This window comes from Palaemon carinicauda, chromosome 1, assembly GCF_036898095.1.
Source record: "Palaemon carinicauda isolate YSFRI2023 chromosome 1, ASM3689809v2, whole genome shotgun sequence".
NCBI classification, from domain to species: Eukaryota; Metazoa; Arthropoda; class Malacostraca; order Decapoda; family Palaemonidae; genus Palaemon; species Palaemon carinicauda.
The window spans coordinates 145,294,218-145,304,758 of NC_090725.1; positions in this window are offsets into that span (position 1 = coordinate 145,294,218).

Genomic DNA, 10,541 nt, shown 5'->3' on the forward strand with positions numbered 1-10,541 from the left:
GGTTAACGTTTGGAACAATTTGCCGGACGAGGTGCTACACTCAGAGACAGTGACACAGTTTGAGTCAAGACTTGATAAATTTTGGAAAACACAGGATCAAAAATTCGATTATAAAGCTCAGATAAACACCACGTGCCACCACCACCCACTGGCTATCATACTGGAGCCACAGGCCCCCTAGGGCCTCTTCCAGGAAAACGTCTGTAAGAGTCTGTAAGAATATATCTGTTTGAGGCTCGAGGTGAGGATGGCAGAATCATCCTTGCCAAGATCCTTGGACATGATGTTTCGTACAATGCTAGTGGCATTTTAAAATTTGTTTCAGAAGCAGGTCTTCTGAATGCTATTTAACTTCTATAATATATTCAAGTTTCTGATTTTAATTTAATATTCTTTTAGTCTTTATTTATTATAAATGATATCGGCGTAAAATGACCCTCTATGTTAAGATGCCAGAGAACTTCAAATCATTCATTCAATCATTCTTAATTCATTACAGCTAAATATATGTTCCGTTGTATCATCTGCCTCACTGCACAACACACAAAAACTATACTCTTTATTCCCCTTTTTATAATTTCCTTTTAATTTTATCATATTCAACCTTGCTTTCACTGCTATTTAGTGTTAAGTTCTCCTTTGTACTCATTTCTGTCATTACTATTTACAAACCAGTTTGGTTATTTCACCTTTCTTTTCTATTTTTCTTTTAATTTCATTTGCCACTTTTACTTTTTATTTCTTTTTTTAGTTCTTGCTTTTTAAAATTTCTTACTTTGATTTTAATATCATTTTTTTTTTTTGCACATTTCTATACTTTTCCCCAGCATTACCCATATAGTTCGCTTATTTGGCCTTCCACTATCTCCTTAAGTAGTCGTTTATCATCTGATGTTATGAAATGCATCACCTTTTTATGCTCTTTTCTATTTCCAACTGACCATATTCATGTTTCTGCCATTAACCCTTATTAAGGTGTGGTGGCAACCTGTTCTAACATCCCTTCATAATTCTGAACTATATAGGCTACATTCTAGTTCTTTAATTTTTTTTCTTTAATAACACTCCGTCTCAATATTTGCAACTACTCTACTGTCTCAATTATTTTTATTCTCACAAACAATGCGATATCTCCTATTCTGTTACTGTCTCCATAGGCTACTTCCTAACTTCTTGCTCCATGTATTCTATATTTGTTTCCCTTTTACCAATGCTAAGACTATGGTTTTCCTTTTTTGAGTACCATTCTCCAAAGTATTTATATTCCTTTACTGTTTCTAACCTTTCATTTCTAACCACTCCATTAACCTACCACAGACCACATCACTTAATGAGTAATGAGTATAACGCACAGATATCACCAACTAAGAAGCTTTGCACATATCAATTATTTGATAGAGTGCTCGCAAATTCTCAAAGTCTTCCATAATTGTTTTGCTTGGAAAATACTGGACTCCCAGACATATGCGGAACAGCTACGATCTAAGAACCATTTGTTGTCCAATGTGATAGATGTTTATTTTATAAACATATACAAAAGTATTCTGACTCTACATATTAACTTATCGAGGAGGCAAGTATGGAATTGTAAACTTCTAATCCTAAGTATTTAGCCTAGACTGTTGATGGTTACCTCTAAAGCCTACCGGTAAGTGTATGATAAGTCATTCCATAATTTGTAGTATTCCTATGATACTGTAATTTCCCACTCTTACCGGAGCTGTAGATATTCTTACTCATCATCTCGTATTTAGTATACTGTATTTCAAACCTACCGTATCCAGCTGGATGCAGACCCTTAACACCCCGGTGTGATGGTCTGAACGATCCCCCGATCTCAGAATTCTCCTTGATAATCTGCGCATGCGGGAACATTACCGTTTGCCAGTGCAAACGAGGTTGATGTTTTATTTTCCTGTAATGTTAGCGTGCGCAGCTCAACATTACCGCTTGCCAGTACATACGAGCTTGATGTTTTATTTTCATGCGAGCGAAGCGAGCTAATGGCGGAAAAGAACCATTATACAATGTCAAGGAGAATTCTGAGACCGGGGGATCGTTCAGACCGTCACACCGGCTAATAACGTGCAAACTTATAAGAACATGTCATTACAGTATTCAAAATTCATGCAACGATGGACACAGGTTGACTCAACTATAGAAAAGGGTAAATTCAATCCCATTTAACTAATACAGATATATGGCTTAAATACCCCTAACCTAACCTTACCTGTGTTGGTGTGTCCCTACCGTGTGGGCTAATGTTCCTGTGCAACCTTCCAATTATCTATACTCTGACTAGTATGCAAGTATGTCTGCAGTTCTGCAAATTACTGGATAGATATGTCATTACCTCAGTTTATTTTATTACTTATATTTGTATATTCGATAAAGTTTTACTGTATTTCCTATAGCAAATAATGTGATTTAACCGAATTTTGACGTTCATTTCAACCACAAACAAACAGAACAAACAGTATGACAAACTTCAAGTAGCCGAACTGGTTGTTGTTGTTGTGGTTGAAATGGAGGTGAAAACTGGTTGAATCACGTTATTTACTAGAGGAAAACATATATTTTCTGTTAAAATGTCTAAATATAATGGGTCTTGTTCCAATTCAGACTCACTTCGCTCACCAGAAAACAAAAAACATCAAGAACGTATGTACTGACAAGCGGTAATATTGAGCTGCGCATGGTAACACTAGCAATGTTACACTAACATTAACATCATTAAATATAATGGTTCTTGTTCTGCCACTGGCTCGCTTCGCTCGCAGGAAAATAAAACTTCAAGGTCGTATATACTGGCAAGCGGTAATGTTGAGCTGCTCACGCTAAGAAAATAGTAAAACTAACACATTGAAATTAAAGAAATTAATGACTTTACTTTTATGACCGGGACGACGAAACTTGTGTGACCGGGGTGCTGTGACGTCTTAACTTCTTTATATCCACATCGCAGTTTTCTTAGCTATCTTAGTTTCAGTATTGCAGTAATAGACATGAATATCTTTCCTGTATGATAGACACGAACGGCTTTTGGGACACTGCAAACTTTTGGGTATTGGAATACTACAGCCGTTACAAGTTACTATAACTTCCATCGTAATATACGCAAAAAAGACCTCACTTGAACTAACAAAGACCTCACTTGGACAAAGGTTTCCACAGAAAATGGTTTGTTAGAAGGTGTATGGAGAGACTACTTGAGGAGATAAGGGAAGGGGGTTGGGAAATATTAATCCCCCTGTGCAAACTTTCCATACGTATGGGTTCGTGATTGGGTAACGGAAAAACAACGGAGTCTAGAGAGTAAACATGAATGAACTAGAATGGGAAACTTGTGAAATTTGGGTGTGACAAGGTAATAACAAAATGTATAAAAGTAATATAGCAAGATAAAATGGAGTGTATGATAAATAATATTTAATGGGAATTAAAAAATGAGGTGATTTTATAAGATATCGGATAATAAAACATATAATTCTTGGGTCAAACGTAATATGTACAGTATACGTGCGTATTACATAAAAGAAATGGTATAGTTGTACTGGATCAAGTAAAATACTTGAATAAACTGGGTGAAGTAGAATATGGTGGGTAAAATGACATAGGGGAAAATGGGGAGGGGTTATAAGAGAAGGAGTAATCCTATTGGTGGAGGCTGAGTTTATGCGCAGGTGGGAGGAGTTTATGCGTAGAAGATCGAAAACTACTATGTACAAACGAACGAACAAGACCGACTACATCCGACCCGTAGAATGTCAACAAATAAATGATACCTATACCGTTAATATAGGATATAGATAATTAGCGTATTTTTTCATCGGTTTATTATACATCCAAGAAGGTAATGTATAGAGAAGAAAAGGCTTGTTTTACCATTATATGCCATTTCCCCAGTTTGTTTTCCCCACCCAAAACCCCGAGTTCTCACTGGGGCCCCCCATTATCGTTGGATATAGATATACTGTATATATATTTCTGAAACTATTCATTTCCGAGAGGAACGAGTGTCATTTCCAATGAGAACGGACCTTTTTCTATAGAAAAAAGTAGTTTGTTCAGTAACTGGAATACAAACCACGCTATTTAATAGGGGTTTGTTCCGTAATTGACATACAAACCACGCTATTTAATGTGGGTTATTACTTTCGGTGTAGCTGAAATGAGGAACCATTAGAATTTTAACGATTGTTTACTACCCCACCGCTAGTTAGCGGGGGATAGGGAGGGTAGTTTGCTACTCCCCCCCTCACACACACCTGTGCTTGAGCTCACTTTGCTCTCGGCTCGGGTGGTAGTCGGACGTGTCCGCTTTCACCTTCGCCTTCTTTGACAGCCATTTAATGTTTTTTGCTTTTCCTTTGACAGGTGTGCGTGAAGTTGGCCTCTGCTATGCGAAAGTGTCCTGTATTACCTGACCGTCCTTGTGGCACGTATATGTCGGCGGTCGATACGGACCCTCACACCCTATGTCCTTATTGTAGGGGCCAGCAGTGTGATAGAAATAAATGTGTGGTGAGTGTAGGGAGTGGTCTACCTCCCAGTGGGAGAGGTTTTCTCGGCGCGGGAAGAAGAAGTCCAGGCGGGATATTTCTTCTTCGAAGGTTTCTTTGAAAGGAGAAAATCCCAAGGGCTCTTCTTCCGTGGCCCAAACCTCCTCCGAAGCTCCCACTCGACCGGTTTCTTCCGAGAAACTGTCGAGTGGTAGTGTAGGCCATAGTTCTGTTGCCCGATCTCGGGGTTTAGGAGATGGAGTTGCCTCCCATAGCGAGGCAGCTCCTCCTCCTCCCCCAGGGGAGGATTTAAATATGCCTGTAACTAATGATGATTTGTTTCAGCTTTGGGCTTCCTTGGGACTTGAGGGTTTGCCCTCCAAGGAAGCCTTGTTTGACATGATCAGGTTGGGGGCCGCTGTCAAACAATCGCCGACTTTAGAAGAGGTTGATCCTCTGTCTATCGTCAACGTTGTCATGGCAGAGGCTTCCGATGAGTTACCTCAAACCTCTGCTCGTGATGATCCTGCTGTAGCTGAAGGCTTAGTTTCTCCCTCTGCACATCCTTCGAGGGAGGAACTAAGTCCAACGGTTTCTCCTGCCGGTGATTCTCCCCCTCGGGGGAGTTCACTCACAGAGACTCCTCTTCGGAGGACTGCTTATGGTCAGCCCGCTGACCTCATGGCCCCCAGAGGGCGTATAAGGCGTAAAGCCCGCCTTCCTCTTCGCCGTAGAGGCCTTCCTTCACCTCACAAGGGTGTTAGGAGGTGCCTCTTTGGTTCATCGTCACCGCAGTCTGCCTCAGAGGAACCTCGCCATTGTTCTCCGACTCTCCCAGCTACAACCCTGGACCTCTCTGCAGATCGTTCGCGATCTCCTTCGGTGGAAGGTCGTCCTTTCAAAGGACACGCCGACCTTCCACCCGTCAGACCTGCTGACCTGCCGTCGCCGTTCCTGGCTGCTGACGCGCTGTGGGCGCCAACGCATACCGTTGTAAAACGGGCAACGGTCCCTTCGGGGCATCAAGGGCGTATGCGCAAGTTAGTCCATATGTCCCTTACGCGCCAGGTCTCTCCTGCGTGCCAATGCTCGCCAGTGCTCACCTGCCCGCAAGCGCTCATTGGCAGATAAAGCTCCTGTGAAAGCGCGCCAGCGCTCACCTGCGCGTCAGAGCTCACCTGCGCGTCAGAGCTCACCTGCGCGCCAGCGCTCACCTGCGCGTTAGAGCTCACCTGCGCGCCAGCGCTCTCCAGATCGCCAGTGCGCCCTCATCCTGCTGCGCGCCATGTGCGCCTTCGTTCTCCGGCGCGCCAGCGCTCGCCTACGCGCCAGCGCTCGCCTACGCGCCAGCGCTCGACTGCGCGCCAATGATCTCCTGCACGCCCATGATCTTCTGATCTGGGCGCAGTGGGGAAGTTAACTTCTTCGTCTGCTCGCCAGTGCTCACCAGCGCGCCATCGGTCCCCGCCTGCGCGCCATCCCTCGCCAGCTCCCTCGCGCGCAGTCTCTGACGCGCGCCCTCGCCCATCGCAACAGCTGGATGTGCGCTCTCATGCGCGCCCGCGCGCAAGAGATGTGTCTCCTGCGCGCGCCCAACAGTATCGCCCGCACAGGCTCTCCGGCTTTCGCCAGCCCGCGCCCCTGCGTGCCATCGCTCGCCCGCGCCCCTGCGTGCCATCGCTCGCCCGCGCCCCTGCGCGCCATCGCTCGCCCGCGCACGCCAACAGTCTCTTGTGTGACCGAGGGCATTTCCCATCGCGCGAGCGCCAGCACGCACCCCAGCGCAATCCTCAACCCCCCAGGCTGCAGGACAATGCGCGGCCAGGTCATCTCCGCAATCGCAGAATAGCGCGCTCGCCGGCGGGGGGGGTAGATTCCGGATAGGTCCAGGGACTTTTCTTCTCCTTTGGTAAGTCCTCCTAGGGTTCAGTCGATCCCCTTCCCTCCAGAGGGAGTTTCTGACAACACAGCTGTCAGTCAGCAGCCTTGGTTTGGGTCCCTGGTTAGAGCGGTCATGCAGGCTTTTAAGCTTGTTCTTTCTGAGCTGGGCCACAAATTATTGGCAGCTTCTATTCCCCTGAAGAGGAAGAGAGGAGTGTCGAACGTGGTAACTTCTCCGAGGGCGAAACTGACTCCTCGTAAGTCCTTGAGGAAGGCCTCCTCACCCCCCAGACTTTCACTCCCTCCCCTTCGGACGAAGATTTTCCGTCCTCAGGGGAGTCACGCGAGGTGAGGCGTTCCCCCATCGCACCAATGAGGGAAACCCCACCTCGCGCTGGAAAGTATTCTCGGGTAGGGGTGGAGAAGAGCCTCCCACCATCGTTGTTGGAGTCCTGCATCCCTCCCAGGAGGGAGTCGAAGGACTCCAAGACTTTGCTGAAGTCATCTTCAAGGCTTAGACCGGAGCCAGCCAAGCACTCAGAGAATGTCCACGAGTCCCCCCAAGAAGAGCCTTTGGGGACAGGAAACTTCGCTGCTAGCCCTTCAGGAGGGGAGCTGCAGGAGTCAGTGCATGTGTTCTGGCAGGTTCTGACCCTTATGAGGAATCTCAATGGGTTTGCGGATCCAGAGATTCCCCCTCGTGAGGGCAAAGACACGGTCTTGGACCGAGTCTTTGGGACTCAAAAACCCTCAAAGGCCAGTGCGGCTTTGCCCTGGTCTCAAGGGGTTAAGAGTGACAGAGACAAGGTCGAAGCCCAGCTCTCCGAGCTTGCCTCCTCCAGCCGATCCAGCGCCGGCAACAAACTCCTCCCACCTCCTCGCATCCAACAGAGGAGGTACTTTGACAGCGTTAAGGAGACTTGTTTAGTTCTTCCACTGCACCACTCTTTGGAAGAGCTTACCAAGGGAGTCCCTCTAGAGAGACTCTCCAACTGGCAGGTCTCATTCTCGGCGACGGAGATCCTTAGCCAGGAGAAGATAGGGAAGTGTGCCATGCAGGCAACTTCGTGGATGGACATCTGGCTAGGGTCCCTAGGCATCCTGTTACGTTCAGAGGACTTGTCCAAAGAAAGTACCAGGAAGGCCATGGAGACCTTTTTACTCTCGGGCACTCGTACGATCGAGTTTCTAGCCCACCAAGTCTCGAACTTGTGGGCTAATACCATCTTGAAACGTCGAGATGCGGTGTCTGAGAGATTCCACCAAAAGGTCCTCAATACCGAGATCAGCAGGCTCAGACATTCTTCCATTATGGGGAAGAACTTGTTCGAGCCTAAGGACGTGGAGCAGGCTGCTGAGAGGTGGAGGAAGTCCAACCAGGACTCTCTCCTATGTAGGGCTCTAACATCGAAGCCTTATAAACCTCCAGCACCCCAGCAACCACGTCCTACCAAGACCACGAAACCGGCAGCTGCAGCGACGACGACGGTGTCTAAGCCCTTTCCTGTCAAGGAGAAGAAAGGCAGAAAGTCCTCCGGGGGAGGAAAGAATCCTAGAGGGAGCAGCCGAGGCCGCAAACACTAGGATTGGCAGTCCCCCTGCATGTCCACCAGTGGGGGGATGCCTACAAAGTTGCGCGAACAGGTGGCAGCAACTTGGGGCCGATTCCTGTACGATTTCCGTAATCAGTCAAGGATATCGCGTCCCGTTCACAACATTCCTACCTCCCCTTACAGCGGATCCAGTGTCGTTGAGCTCCCTTGCCATGGGATCGGCAAGGGGGCAAGCCCTTCGGGCAGAAGTCCAGACCATGTTGAAGAAGGGCGCTCTCCAAGAGGTCCTCGACAGGTCCCCAGGCTTCTTCAGTCGACTCTTTCTTGTAAAGAAGGCGTCTGGAGGCTGGAGACCAGTCATCGACCTCTCAGCTCTTAACAGGTTTGTCAAGCAAACCCCGTTCAGCATGGAGACCACAGACACTGTCAGACTTGCAGTGAGACCGCAAGACTTCATGTGCACACTGTACCTGAAGGACGCGTACTTCTAGATCCCAGTCCATCCATCTTCAAGGAAGTACTTAAGATTCAGCCTAGACAACAAGGTGTACCAGTTCAAGGTGCTGTGTTTCGGTCTCTCCACAGCACCACAGGTTTTCACCAGTGTTTTCACCCTAATATCGTCGTGGGCACACAGGATTGGCATCCGTCTCCTCTGTTATCTGGACGACTGGCTGATCCTAGCAGACTCGGAGTCAGCCCTTCTTCGACACCGAGACAAACTTCTGGTACTTTGCCAAGATCTGGGGATCATGGTAAATCTCGAGAAGTCCTCTCTGCTTCCCACTCAAAGACTGGTATATCTAGGCATGATCATAGACACCAATCTCCACAAAGCCTTCCCATCAGACGACAGGATAGCAAGGCTGAGGAGGGTTGCAAGTCCTTTCCTCAGACGAGAAGAACTTCCAGCCCAATCGTGGTTACGTCTCCTCAATCACCTCTCATCCTTGGCTCGTCTAGTTCTCAACGGTCGCCTCAGGATGAGATCCCTCCAATGGCGACTTAAGTCTCGGTGGAATCAGGGTTACAATTCCCCGGACGTCATGATCCCTATGGGTCCTGCGGAACAGACGGACCTTCAGTGGTGGGTGACAGACGAGAACCTACGAAGATGAGTGGATCTTCTCGTCCTCCCCCCGGATTTGATGCTGTTTTCGGACGCCTCAAAGAAAGGGTGGGGGGCCCACGTTCTGCAACACAGGACCTCAGGCCTGTGGTCAGAATCAGAAAAATGCCTCCATATACAGTAAATCTGCTAGAAATGAAGGCCGTATTCCTGGCCCTTCAACAGTTCCAACAATACCTGGCGGGTCACTCTGTGGTTGTGATGAGCGACAACACCACAGTAGTGGCTTACATCAACAAGCAAGGAGGTACCTTTTCAAAGCAGCTATCCCATCTCGCAGTAGAGATACTGAGATGGAACGAAGCCCACTCGATTCCACTATCTGCCCGCTTCATTCCAGGCAAGAGGAATGTGCCCGCCGACAGTCTGAGCAGAGCGTCTCAGATAGTGAGTACCGAGTGGTCTTTGGATCATCTAGTAGCCAACAAAGTCCTAACTTTGTGGGGTTCCCCGACTGTGGATCTGTTCGCTACAGCGCTGACCTTCAAGCTTCCGCTGTACTGCTCCCCAGTCCCGGATCCCAAGGCGCTCTGGCAAGATGCCTTCCAACAACAGTGGGACAACATCGACGTATACGCCTTTCCCCCGTTCTGTCTGATGAGGAGGGTGCTCAACAAGACCAGAATATCGGTCAATCTTTCGATGACCCTTATAGCTCTGCTATGGCATCACGCGGAATGGTTTCCGGACCTTCTGCAACTCCTAACGGAACTTCTGAGAGAACTCCCTCCACGACACAAGCTACTCAAACAACCACACGCCAACATCTTCCACAAAACCGTAGCTTCGCTACGACTTCACACCTGGAGACTATCCAGCATCTCCTCGCTGAGAGAGGATTTTCGCAACAAGTTGCGATCGGGATGTCTGGACACCTGCGAAGGTCATCCGCATCTGTCTACTAGGCAAAGTGGGGAGTCTTCTGTGGTTGGTGTCGTGGAAAGGGTATCTCTCCACTCGATGCCACTATTCCAGCAATAGCGGAGTTCTTCGTGTCTTTGCGGGAAAAAATGCGCCTTTTAGTCTCGGCGATGAAAGGCTATCGCTCAGCCTTAAGTCTAGCCTTCAGGCTCAAAGGAGTGGACATTTCTTCCTCGCTGGAACTTTCCCTACTCATACGAAGTTATGAACTTACCTGCCCTCAGTCGGAAGTGAGACCTCCTCCATGGAACGTGGTTCGAGTTCTCAGGTCTTTTAAGAGACCTCCCTACGAACCATTACGCCAGGCTTCAGATCGCCACCTAACTTGGAAGACGGTGTTCTTACTAGCTTTGGCATCGGCCAAGTGAGTCAGTGAACTTCATGGTCTCTCTTATGACATCGCTCATTCAATGGGATGGGGGGAGGTAACGTTCAGATTCGTCCCTGAGTTTATTGCTAAGACTTAGAAATCCGGGAGTGCCGGACCCTCGGTTCGACTCCTTCCAGATTTCGAGTCTTCGTTCTGTAACAGATGACCCAGACCATCTCTTACTG